General features: G+C 41.2%; 1 protein-coding gene across 3 annotated transcripts in view; it reads left to right on the forward strand.

The window, feature by feature from the left end:
- The window catches only part of UVRAG (UV radiation resistance associated), a 107,695-nt gene that overhangs the window by 79,138 nt on the left and 15,162 nt on the right, over nt 1–13,395 (forward strand). The window lies entirely within an intron of this gene.

A 13,395-nucleotide genomic window follows, 5' to 3' on the forward strand; every position in this document is an offset into this window, starting at 1 on the left:
CTCTGGGGCTGGTGTCCGGGTAGATATCCAAGCCAATCTCAACTTATCCTTGAGTGCTAAATAGAGTAGGCCTATCAGCAGCAGATGGTTAATATTCAGAGGGAATTTAAACCCTTCGAAAATTGATGGGGTGGGCCCGAAGAACTGGTTGAGGGGTTGGGGGAAAACTTCCCCTGGTGTCATTTCCTCACAGAAGGTACCATTGTTAACATAACCCCAAAAACATGTGCTCAGTGTGTGATAGCCGTTTATCCATGTGCCCACATTCCGGAGGAAGCTAAAAACCCATGAATTCCTCACCTTCTCAACCCATAACGCAAGCTGGATAACAGCAATGGTAGCCTTAGTCAGAGGACCCAGATTCAAGTAAGGAGCTGCAAAGGGGAAGAATATAGCTACGGCCACATGCCACCCGAACCAGGGTAAACTAGACCACATAGTGCAGCCTAACAAGGTTCCTATATCTGGCACACAAAATAAAGTTCCAAGAACTGTTATTCCTTTTTTTTCACCTCTCTCTCTTAATGCCCTCAGGCCCCACGTTGGGCGCCAAGATCTGTCTCGGTTTTGAAAGACAGGTGTCTGCTAAGGAAGGCAGAAGCCCCCCTTGAAGTGGCAGATATAACCCTTTTTCCCTCCAAGTTATTATATTTTGAAATCAAGGGCCTTCAGGCAGAGATGTGGGAAATAGGAATAACAGTTCTTTACTATATATATATATATATATATGTATATGTATATAACCAGTCAAACAAAACAACAACTATGGCAGTAACAGCACACACAAACCCAGTCCCAGCCTTCTCGGCTGTCAGGCTATTTCCCCTCGGGTGCAGTTCCGCTCGCAGCCGGCAGGGGCGCTGGCGGCTCCCGGTGAGCAGGGCAGGTGCGATGGTTCCCCCGCGGCTGCAGGGGGCGCTCCGGAGCGAGCTCGGGAAACACGCGGGCAATGGCGGCCTGGGATCCCGGGAAGGGAAGGAACAAAGGCTTCACAAACCCCTGGGCAGCCGATCCCGGACTCTCAGGAGCAGCAGGCTGGGAACGGCAGGCGGGAGCAGCAGGCTGGAAACGGCAGGCAGGAGCGGCAGGGACGAACGCAAATCCCGGGTGGCAGGCGAGATGTATCCAGATGGGAGAACCCCACGGATGCCCAGGCAGGCAGGGCGAGCAGGGCTACAGCGTAGCAAAAGCTCGAAGCAGCAGCAGCGGGGCAGGACAGCCACAGCTCGGCCTCCAGCAGGGCAGGGAAAACGGCTTTTGGGGTCCCGGCGTTGTTTCCAGCAGGAAGAGAAGAACGGCCAAAAAAAGAAGAAGCAGCAGCTCCTTTCTCTGCAGCTTCTCTCTCCGGACGCTCAGAGCGAACTGCCCCCACACCCAGGTGTAGACAAAAAAGTAGCCAGGCCCGCCCCACTCCCTTTTTGTCTTTCTTAAGTACAGCTATTTGTCCCCTAGCAACATGCATATGGGAGAAAATTCCTTTAACAGAAAAAAAACCTAAGACTAAACTAAAACCCCAACATGTCTCCATCTGGCTTTGTTGGACATGGCCTCAGGAATGTTGGTGTTCTGTCCTTGTCTAAATTACTAGCTCTTGAAAAGTAGACCTGCAAATAATTTGGACCATTTTACAACTCTTTGTTTTCCTACTGCCAACCCAATGAGTGAATGTCTCTAGTCTTACCTCAGTTCATAGAATCATACAACAGTTTGGGTTGGAAGGGAACTTGAAGACCATCTTGTTCATGGGCAGGGACACCTTCCCTAGACCAACACCTTCCCTACACCAATCCTAGACCAGCTTGCTCCAAACCCCATCCAACCTGGCCTTGAACATTTCCAGGGATGGGGCAGCCACAGCTTCTCTGGGCAACCTGTGCCAGGGCCTCACCACTTTCTGAGTAAAGAATTTCTTTCTAGTATCTAATCTAAATCTGCCCTCTTTTAGTTTACATCTATTCCCCTTTTCCTATCCCTGTGTGCTTGTGTAAAAAGTTTGTTGCTGGTGTTTGTTAGTGGGATCTCTGTATATGGTGGCAGGCAGAGCATCACCTTCCAGGCATTACTTCCAGGTTTAGTGAAACCTGTGGAATTTGTTGCACTGCATGAGTTAAGGTTACTTTTTCTTCTGTTCAGCCTGAATGCCATGCTCGGGATCGTTTTGCAGGGAAGGCTTCTTTTCTAATCCTCATTTGTTTTGTCAGACCATATTGAGTTGTGTTAGACTGATATTCCTATTCACATTGGCATGGTTTGCTCAGCCCTGACCAAAGAATAGTTCTGCTTTCAACTGACAGTTATTAGCAACACATGCACTTTGCTATTTGACAAAAAACCAAAGTATTACTCTCTTGTCAGCTCCCCCAAGGCTCTTTTTGTCATCAATAGAGTACAGATCCAGGCAAGTAACTGGTGTCTAGCCCTCCTCTTGTGTGTCCATGGCCACTGTGTCCACGTGGTGGCAGGTGGCATTTACGTGCTTTGCGTAACCTGCTTGAGAAGCTGAGCAGCCAGTGCTGCTTTCGTGGGAATGCTGCATTGTGGGTGAGTTGCTTGTCTAATGCACAAGGTAAGTAACATTCAGAGCAGCATAGAAGAAAAGCAAAATACTTGATATATTTTAGGTGTAGTCAAAGTGCTGTCTTCCTCCATAGCTGCATGGAATTAAAGGTGAATGTTTATGTACTAGCGCCATATGTAAGAGACTGAACTGAAACTCAGCTGTTAAATGTGAAATGAGGCAAGAGGTTCAGTTTCTGGCTCTGTTAAACTATCAAACATGAGAGAAAATCAGCTCTATAATAGAAACTAATAAACTTTTCCATGGGAAGTTGAACAGCAGAAATGTTAGGTCTAGAAATTTGTTTTGGCAATAAACACTATGGAGCAGAAGTGTCTTCAAGAGTTCTGTGGGTAGTGGTGTATATGCAGTGGTTATGGCCCTTTGAGTGTAGGATACTGTGACTTGCACACTACATCTTTTATGAGGCCCCTAAACTAAGATCATAAAACATACAGTTCAGAAAGAATGCACCGTCTGAATCTGAGGCCAATTTAGCTACATAGGGAGAAGTGTTCTTAAAGGAGCACAGGTTGAAGCCAGAGTCTAGTCCTTGTCTTGTGAAGTGCCAAGCTTTCACTTAATGTTAAAAGGAAGGGACTGCACCTGAAAAACCACAAAGTACCTTCTCCAGCTGTGTAGAGCCAAAAGCTCTTAGGAGAGGTTTCGTTCCTGAAAGTTTCCTAGGGTGACAGTGAGCTGATAGCCAGATCATTTAGAACTGGGGAATTTATTTATGTTTTTTGCAAACTTGTTGGAAAGACTTTTTTATTTTCCTTTCCTATCGCCCATGCCAAGATAAAATATGTTGAAATGAGACTGGATTAGTTGTAACTAAAGTCCCACTTTCATTCAGCTGAAAGCCTGCCTATACTTGTTTGTAGGCAAAGGCCAATATTGACTTGCTCTGTGAAGGAGCAGATCTTGGGTCTTCAACCCATACAGATCCTGGCACCTGCACCTGAAGCCCAGGCAGTGCTGGAGGTTCCTGCAGCTATGGTGGGTGACTGAAGGGATGGTGCACTTCTCATATAGGACAGGCTGGGAGAGCTTGGATTTTTCAGCCTGGAGAAGATATGGCTTTAAGAAGACCGCAGAACCCCTTCCAGGGCCTAAAGGAGCTCCAAGACAGCTGGAGAGGGACTTTGGAGAAGAGCCTGGAGTGACAAGAAAGGGGGAATGGCTTCCCACTGTCAGAGGGCAGGGTTAGATGGGATATTGGGCAGAAATTCTTGGCTGTGAGAGTGTTGAGGCCCTGGCAGAGGTTTCCTAGAGAACCTGTGACTGACCCATCCCTGGAAGTGTTCAAGGCCAGGCTGGATGGGTCTTGGAGCAGTCTGGTCTAGTGGAAGGTATCTAGGCCCATGGCAGGGGGGTTAGAACTGGATGAGCTTAAAAGTCTTTTCTAACCCAAACTGTTCTGGGATTCTATGAATAGGAGAGGTAGCATCATCAGCTGTGCTTAGTCAGTCCTCCAAAATAATTTTGGGGGACCATCCTTGCAGGCATGTTCTGTGTGTTACATAACTTTTGTACTGTGTAGCTGTCATCATCTCTGTGCATTAGCTCTTCAGTCCACAAAGTTTCCTAAAAAAAAAGGAGTATGTCTTTAAAATAGAACCAAAATTGAATAATCAAAAGGTAAATGGATTCCTGATATAGTTGATCTGACATAAACACGTCTGCCAACTTAAGTTCCTTTGTAGTATATATAACTTCTGTGTTATAAAACTGAAGTGGGAAGTTTCTTATCAAGCCCTGGCACAATGTATCAGTGTAGGAAAAAGCTGTAGTGTATAATTTTTAACAAGTAGAGTGTGTGCACTGGAGGCAAAGCTGGACATTCAAACGTAAAATGTTCACGCCTTTGGAATTCCAGGACCTGCTTTGTAAGCCTGTCTCTTCCTTCAGAGCCTTCTCTCTTTCTGCCATGTCACCCATTTCTTAATGGATAAAAGAAATTATGGTAAAATGCATCTCATTTCTTGAAACTTCACTTGCTTTAATGCATAAAAATTCTTCTCATCTGTTATTTGCAAGCAAGTGACAAGCTGTGACTTGTGGGGTTTAGATTTTTTTTCCCTGAGCTTCTGTTTATTTTCACTTCTTCCCCTGCATTCTTTGTTTTTCTGTTGTACAGTTTAATATGTATGTTTTGACCTCCTCGGGTCAGGATTTGTCTCATACTTCTGTGCATAAGATTTGGCACATCAGGGCACAAAACCTGTTTTGAAAGCTTTTGGTATGTCAGCTACTTAATCATCCATAAATGCCTTTTGGGCTTTTTAAATACTGTGGTTGAAGTTTAGAGCAAGTTGTACTCCAACAAATGGAATAAAAGTGTCTAATATGTATTGGCTCATTCACTTATTGATCAGTCCAGAATGTCTGGAAATCCAGAGCTTTGAAGCATTTTGTTTTTCAAGAGACTGGAAATACTGAAGGGGTTATTGCATCTCTCTTTGCTGGACTTTCGTGTAATTCATGTAACTATTTGTGAAGTTAATATTGTGTAATTAGAAAAAAAACAAGTTCTGGTTCAATTTAGCATGTATAAATTAATGTTTTCAGGAAGACCAGTCCTGAACCTGTCCTTGGTTTAATGCTCCCTGACCTCAGGTTTTAAGTTCAAAATATCATACATCATATGAGAAACCATTTTACATATTGGTGTGTTTTAGTGCCAAGTGGAGTTCACTGAATGCCAGTGTTACCCTAATAGGAAGCAAGTTTTTCATAGGTTAAACTGTTGATTCTGTACTCCTCAAATGAGAGGGCTTCCCATTTGATTCACAATCTAATCTTTTTTTTTTTTACAAGTCAGTCTCCTTTGTCCACTGACAGTAACATAATAGATACCTGGAAAGCAGTTCAGCTGAAGTGCAAGATGTGGCTGGGAGCAGAGAATCCCCAAATTCTTCTTCCATTTAAGCTCTGTGTCATGGGCTGAATCATTTGCTCTTTGAGTAAAAAGCTTTCTTGAAGCAAGAGCCTTATCACCTGAGAGAGCCGGGTTCACAAACCTGGATGAATGAACGGCCAGAAGCTCAATTTCACCCATTTTAAAACAAGGGCTTTCCCAAAACAACATGAAAGAGCAAATAGCTGAAAGATTTTGTGTTTACAACATCTAATGGAGCTCATTGTTTGCCCACTGAAATGATTCTGCAGGTTCCTTTCCTGCAACATCTTAAGGTACGAGGTACAGCTGGACTGATGTCATATGGGAAAATTGCCTGGTTTTGGAGTGGACTTATTAAAATGTGAAAGTAACGAACAAATGGAGGAGGAGTGTGTAGCACTATAACCCTAACCATATATTTTCTCTGATTTCCGTGCCGGACAAGGTGGGAGAGTTCTCTGTACATACCTGTGTATTCCTTGAGAATATTGCCCTTCTGGTATTCATAGGTTGATATTTGGTTTATATAGGTAAAAAGGAAATTTCAGGTATGCAGAATTGGGGCATAATTCTTGGGGACCTAAACACATACAGAGGATGTCACATTTAAGATGGAGGCACAAAATGTTACTTATCTTTCTCCTTCTGACTTTTGCACATCTGACCTCTTGTTCTGTGCCTGATGTAATGATTTTTAATACAAAAGCTCAGGATGAATGAGGTCATAGGAAATAAGTTTGCCTATGTCCTATAATCCAATAAACATCAATTTGTGATACTGAACCCTTTTAAGAAGCTCTGACCTGAACCTGGAAAGGTTATGCTCTATAGTTTCATCTTATCAAGCTATAAATGCAAGAAGACTGCAGTAAACGTGGTTCTAGTTATTTGAGTGCTTCACTGGGAAGTGAGGGAGATTTTTTGGAGGCTAGTAACTGCTCTGTCTTCTAAATTGCCTTTTTTTATGTTATTTTATGAAACAGTTGTGGCATATGAGGCACACCTTTATGGGCATGGGGGCTCATATATGTTAAGCCCATAACTGCTAAGTTTTACAGGAGTACTTTACTTACACGAGTAGCTGTTTCTCCCAGCCTGTCTATGACAATGGTTTCCCATATCCTTACTGGGACACCAGACTGAAACCATGAAGGTTAATGTTTGAGACCTCTCTGGAGAGGTGCTGTGTTTACTCTCAAGGAGGGTTCATAGATATCAGTGAGAGAGTTCTTGAGGAAACGCAGCTTTTGACTCATCTAAATGTTTAGTTCTACAGTGCGTTCCACTTGTACTCAAACACATACTCCTACTTCCTTATTTTCTTGAGATCTATCTCCAATAAACACTATATTGCTGTGAAACCAAAATCCAGTATTAAATATTGCTGCACTTTTAAAAATTAGACTGAAATTGCTTCCTAAATATTTGGTGGAATAGTACAAGTTGCTGTGCATTTAGAATTGAGGCTGCTGCTGTCTTTGAATAAAGATCAGACTTTGTGTTTTGGTGAATGCAAGAGGAAGAAGCAGCTTAATATAATTCTAGGACAAATCAAAGAAGGTAAAAGGGAATTAGGTCTGTTATCAAATGAGAATACAGTTTCCCTAATCACTGCTGAATCACTCCTGTATGTAAATTTCATGTATGAATTTCCCCTGCCTTTCAGATGGAAGTGAATTTAAATTCTCCAGGCTGAGAGGAGAGGAAAGGAGACAGGCTGTTCTTGGGGCAGGAAGAACCAGTGGTGAGAAAAAGTTTCCATCTCAATTTGATGCAGTTTGTGAGAACTGAATCAGCCAGAACTCTGTGAGGACCTTTTGCTCTGATGGTAGAGATCAATGTTTCTGAACTGTACTAGTGACTGTCTTGGTTCAGGACTGCGTAGCATCTCCAATGTTAGTTATCACTGTTACAAGTCAAAGTGAGAGAGTGAGGGGCCCTCAACATCAGAAGGATGTGAACTTGTTGCAGCGAGTCCAGTGGAGGCCATGGAGATGCTCTGAGGGCTGGGACCTCTCTGCTCTGGAGACAGCCTAGGAGAGCTGGGGGTGTTCGGCCTGGAGAAGGAAAGGCTCAAGGGGACCTTAAAGCCCCTTCCAGTGCCTAAAGGGGCTCCAAGAGAGCAGGAAAGGGACTGGAATGACAGGACAAGGGGGAATGTCTTCCCACTGCCATAGGGTGGGGTTAGATGGGATATTAGGCAGAAATTCTTGGCTGTGAGGGTGTTGAGGCCTTGGCACATGTTGCCCAGAGAAGCTGTGGTTGCCTCATCCCTGGAAGTGTTCAAAGCCAAGTAGGACAGGTCTTGGAACAGTCTGGTTTAGTGGAAAGTGTCCTGCCCATTGCAGGGGGTTGGAACAAGATGATCTTTAAGGTCCTTTCCAACCCAAAGCATTGTAGGATTTTGTGATAACAGGAAATTATCTTATTGATGTCTGCCTCTCCCTTGTAAATGTGGGACAAATCACATTAGTTCAGACTAAGCATGCTTTAAAAATAACTAATTGTAACTACCCTTTGAAGGTAGAGCATAAAATGTGGTTGTTATCTCCTGTTACTGCTTTGATTGCTGTTTGTGTGCCTTATTTACTATTTCTAAATCAAAATTGTGGTGGGTGTCCTTTAAGATGGCTTTAGTGAAGGCTTTAGGCACACTGGGTCAGCTTGAGGAACTTGAAAGCATATGCTCAATGGATTAATGAAGGACATGGGTCTTCAAGGATGTGGATGCAACTTGCCTTCTTGTTAGTTTAATACTCTTGAATAAGTTGCAAATTAAACATCTGCTTTTCAGGTGTAACTCTGGGAGAGGGAGGCAGGTATATGAAGATAAGTCATAATTTCTATTGAAATAGCTGTTGTATTTGAGCGCTTCCTCTTGCTTGGATGAGGGCACTACTCTCACTACTGTGGCAGTCCTCTATTTGGTCCTTCTGAAAGCAAGATTGAGGACTTTAAGACTTTAAGACTTGTTGTAATCACAGTGGTTATTTTTCTTTTTTTTAGTTCCTACTTCCCCAAGAAGCTTAGAAAGTTTTAAAACCCATTTGGTTATGTTTACTTCCAAACTGTAATTGATGCTTACTGACAGTCTTTTTAAGTATGAAAAATGAAAATGATTTTTAGATGCTTAGTTTGGAGGTACATTATCTAAAGAGCTATTTACATGTTACACTAATGTTGTAGCTTAAGGGTTTTTCAGTAAACCCACATAGGTGTTCAGAGCTAGAGCAACTAGCCAGATTCAGTAAAACAAAGGCAAGCAACACATGAAGAGTTCAATAATCTAGAATTTTATAATTGCCCCCAAAAGGTATAAACACATGCAACTGTTTATATAGCAGCAGGCATTATTTCACTGATCCCCCATGGTTGTTTATATAGCAACAGGCATTGTAACAACACTTCCTGTTTTCATTATTGCAGTGCTTAGTCATCTGAATCCCTGCCAGTGCTCTTTCATACTCTGAAAAGTCATCCAGGATCTTGTAAAACAATTAACTGTCATTTTATTAAAAATTTTTAAAACTTTATATTTCTGTCCCAGTGTTTGACATTCTCTGAAAACCTTATGCAAATACTTGGCTTGTGACCAGCTCTGCAAATTTGAAACAATGCTTTTGCTTCTATTTTTCTCTGTAGGTTTTTACATTTGTGGAGCAGATGTTCTTTTGAAATTCTTGATGATATCAAGAGAAACTCCTCATATAGCTGAAAATAATTCAAAATTGCTTTTGACTGCCTTAATATTTCAAGATCTTTGCATAGTGTAGTAGTGGGTTGGGTCCACCTATTCTGTATGTACAGGTGCTGCTACAACATCAAGAACCAGTTGCCTGCAGTGGGGACTAAAGGAAGTCCAAAATACAGCAGATTTTGGCATAGACTTGAATATTATGCACAATATGTACTAAAGTGGCTGCTATTTTTGAACTTTAGTAACTTATTCTGGCTGTTAGACTGCTTTCACGTGGCTTAGAACAAGATGAATATGGCTGGGGAAACAATATGAGAAATGATGAACAGATGAGTTTAGAATTGGAGTCCTTCTGCACTCCCCCCCAAAAAAGATATTTGAGTCCAGGTACTCTGTAGTTTCTGGCTGGAAGTAAATGTATATGCTTGTATACTATTAGTCATTAAATACTGCTGCAGGAATTAGGATAGGAAATGGACAGTTGTTCTTTGCATATAAATGCAGGACATTATTCTTTTTCTTTAGAGCGGCCACAGAGTGGCAAACCCCCTAATTTTGATCTCGGTTGCAATCTGAAATAGAAAGATAACTAAATGGTTTCTTTTTAAGCCAACTTAAATGAAAAACTTTAGTAGTCCTGTTACTTCCTATGGACTTCATAGGAAAGTAACTGAACCTTTGCAGGTTTGTATTTTAGTTAACAAACGAGGTATCTCTACTGGTAGATTTGATGAATGAACATTTTGCTGTGGAATTGTTACCTTTAGGAAGGCAGTAAGCTTTTCTGTTGTCTAACATGATTTTAGGTTTTTAAGTCTAAGTCCTGTTGATGAAATAAATCCTTGGAAGCTGCTTGGTTGGCAGTAGAGCAGAGATGCTCAGATTGGAGCTGGTTCACTCCTGGGTACGGACACCTTCCAGTGTAAGTTCAGACTGTTGCAGAGAAGGAAATACAGGTAGAAACTGGAGCAGCTGAATATTATTTTTTCTCATTCTAAAGAGTGTAAACCAATTATGCCCATTTTGTTACAATTTAACTTCAATTTGTTGTGTTTCACCTACAGCTAATACTGTGGTTTTGTTAGTATTAGTCTTTTATGGAAATTCAGTCTTTAAACACTTTCTTAGGAAGCTAATACAAGTTTTTTAAGAGTAAATCTACCTTTCATTCTGAGAACTGCTGTTTTAAATGCAGTTTATTTTAACATTTATGTTTTTTTGTGATGTTGGAATATATATTCATAATAGAAAAAACCCACTGGTATGATTAGCTGGTCTTCTGTAGAGAAGTTGGCCTTAAAATAAATGTATTATTCTATTTCTTCAGATTTTTCCCTACAGGTAATTCCTTAAATTCTTCTGCCTTGAACTGTTCATGAAATACGATGCATCTTGTCTCCTATATCTTGTTTCTGTGGAGTAAGTGTTGCTAGTAACTAAAATGAGAGCAGCACTTGGGAAAACAAAGCTGTATATAGGAGCTATTTATTGGTATGGAAATCAGAATTAATATTTTAGTACTGGAACATCATTAATGATTTACTCAAAGTCCTGTGGAGAATACATGGTCTATGTAAACACAAATCTTGGACAGATCTTCGCTCCAATTAAAACAGGCATGTTTTCTTTGGATGGCTGGGTCTGTAATATCCTGAAGAAACAAGCTAATCTTTAAAACCTTAAATAAAATGCTGATTTTTCAAATTATTGCATTAGAAACTTAGTGTGAAGACAGGTGACTTTTAATAGCAGCAATTGAAATTTGAACTGTTTCTTAGGAGAGTCAAGACAGCACACAGTTACCTCTGTCTGCTCTTGTTTTCCTGCCCTCTTAATTCTTATAAGCAAAGCAGCTTCTCCCTACATTCTTCTCTTTTTAGAACTGATTTTGGTGTTAAAGGGTATTTGTGTGAATCCTACTGTAACAGGTCACAGGGGATCATAGAATGGTTTGGACTAGAACAGACCTTAAAGATCATCCAGTTCCACCCCCGCTGCCCTGGGGTTTCCTCTAGACCTGGTTGTTCCAAGCTCCATCCAACCTGGCCTTGAACCTGCCTTCTGTGGGCAGCCTGTGCCAGGGCCTCACCACAGTCACAGCCAAGAATTTCTTCCCGATATTCCATCTAACCCTGTCCTCTGTTAGTTTGAAGCCATTCCCCCTTGTCCTGTCACTCCAGGCCCTTGTCCAAAGTTCCTATCCAGCTCTTGGAGCCCCTTTAGGCGCTGGAAGAGGCTCTGGGGTCTCCCTAAAGCCTTCTCTTCTCCAGGCTGAACATCCTCAGCTCTCCCAGCCTGTCTACAGAGCAGAGGAGCTCCAGCAGCCCTTGGTGCATCTCCATGGTGTCCTCTGGACTCTGTCCTTATGACTGTTGTTCAGTGCCTTCCTGTTTATTGGATGAGGTGAAGTAACTGGCCCTGCATGTGTGGTGTTGGATGCTAAAAAAATTAAACTTAAGGGAAGGTGTATGAGAAGTGCTTTATGGTTTGGGGAAAAAACTCAGTTCTTAGTAGTTTTTGTTTTTTTTTTTTTTAAATTGTTGGAGGGTAAGGAGAAGAGGAAGAGGAGTTCTGATCCTTTAGGTAAAAAAAGTTGGTTTTTAGCTCCTTCCACCTCCATGTTCCCATTTGCTTGGTGTTGTACCTGTAGTGGCCTCCATCACGCAGCAAAGCAGAGATTTCTTTATCAGGATATGGGAGACTACTGCAGAATTACACAAAGCAGGAGTTAACCTTTGCTGCATTAATGGAGAGGTAATTTTGGATCCAGACTAAAACCCAACTTATCAGCTGATTTTTGTATGCTTTTTTCTGCCCATAGAAGGCACATAAGTTTTTCAACAGTTTCTGGGTTTGTAAATACATCATCATCAGCTTGTATTGATGCAGACACAAGGCAGTATTGCTTTGCTTTTAATCTGTTGCAAAGTCAAAATAGTATGCAGGTTTTTCTAGAAGTTTCGTGAAACTTGCATGCTAACTTTACTTAATATGCATCTCTACTACTGGAAATACAAAAATGTCTTTTAGTAGAAGCAGTAGTTTTGCTCATGTTTGGATACTGTGCTCACCCATGCCTTCCTCTGATCTGAGCTGTTGGAAATAGAGAGATCCCTTAATCCACTTTATTTTTGTGCTCTGAAACCTTAAAATCTATGGATGAGTATAAAAAGGGGTATTCCATGAACTTTTGATTGTTGGAGGAGGAACAAATGTAAAGTTTTGAGTTTGATGGGTTTTTTCCTTCTTCATTTCTTTTGCTCCAGGCTAGTTCTCCAGTTAACCAAATCCACTATAATCCCATCAGGAGAATGTGGTGATGGTTTTGTAATTTATTTTGTGTGGTTGTCTTAATCCAGGTTCTGTCATTGTAGCAGAAAATACGAACCCAAGCCCACCATATGATTTGGCTTTGTCCATATGGAAATAATAAACTGTAATAAATGGCTGCCTGTTGTACAATGCGGTACTGAGGGTGTTTTTCTTCCAAATTTTTCTTTCTGAAACTCAGACAAGCATAAAAATCATTCCCAATTTCAAGTCTTCTCTGTGAAAAACTGATTGTTTGGGAGAAGTCAGAAATTTTTGAAACTTAAGACACTTTCCTGTATCTTACTGTCAGGAATTATGGAAACAGGTGTGTAATTCTAAAGAAAAGAAATTTAACTTTGAGTGGGACTGTTCTGTGTTTCAGCAGGTAAATCTATCAGCATTGAATTTGTGCAGTATGTGCCTGTATTGGAGTCCAGCAGAGACTTCCAGAGGATGTTTACATATGCTGAGAACTGCTTATTAAGTTGGTAGTGCATCATTTTAGTAGTCTTAGAGATACTGGAATGTAGAGTGTTGGGGTTTTTTTATATTTTAACCTCACAAGAGATAAATTTCTCTGCAAAGTTTCCCTGAAATTTTGAGATTCAAACTTGAAAGACAGACTTTTTCCCTTCTGTGTACTGTTTTCTTCAGAGGTATTTTTAACTTGGTGACTTGTTAAACATGGAGTTTATAATTCCTAGCAGTGACAGTTATGTCATGTGGCTGGCATTTGATAGTTTGAGGGTAAGAACAACTCATAGGAGTCAATATTTGGGTTAAAGTACGCCAGTGTTTATAGCCTCTTGCTTCGCTATGTGGCATCTGATTTGAGTGCTGGATTTAATTATGATGCTAATAACAGGAGTTTAAATGTTGATATAAACTGTATAAAGAGCACAGATATTGATCAGTTGTGTAACAATA

The sequence above is a fragment of the Coloeus monedula genome, assembly GCF_965178545.1.
Source record: "Coloeus monedula genome assembly, chromosome: 3".
Taxonomy (NCBI): domain Eukaryota; kingdom Metazoa; phylum Chordata; class Aves; order Passeriformes; family Corvidae; genus Coloeus; species Coloeus monedula.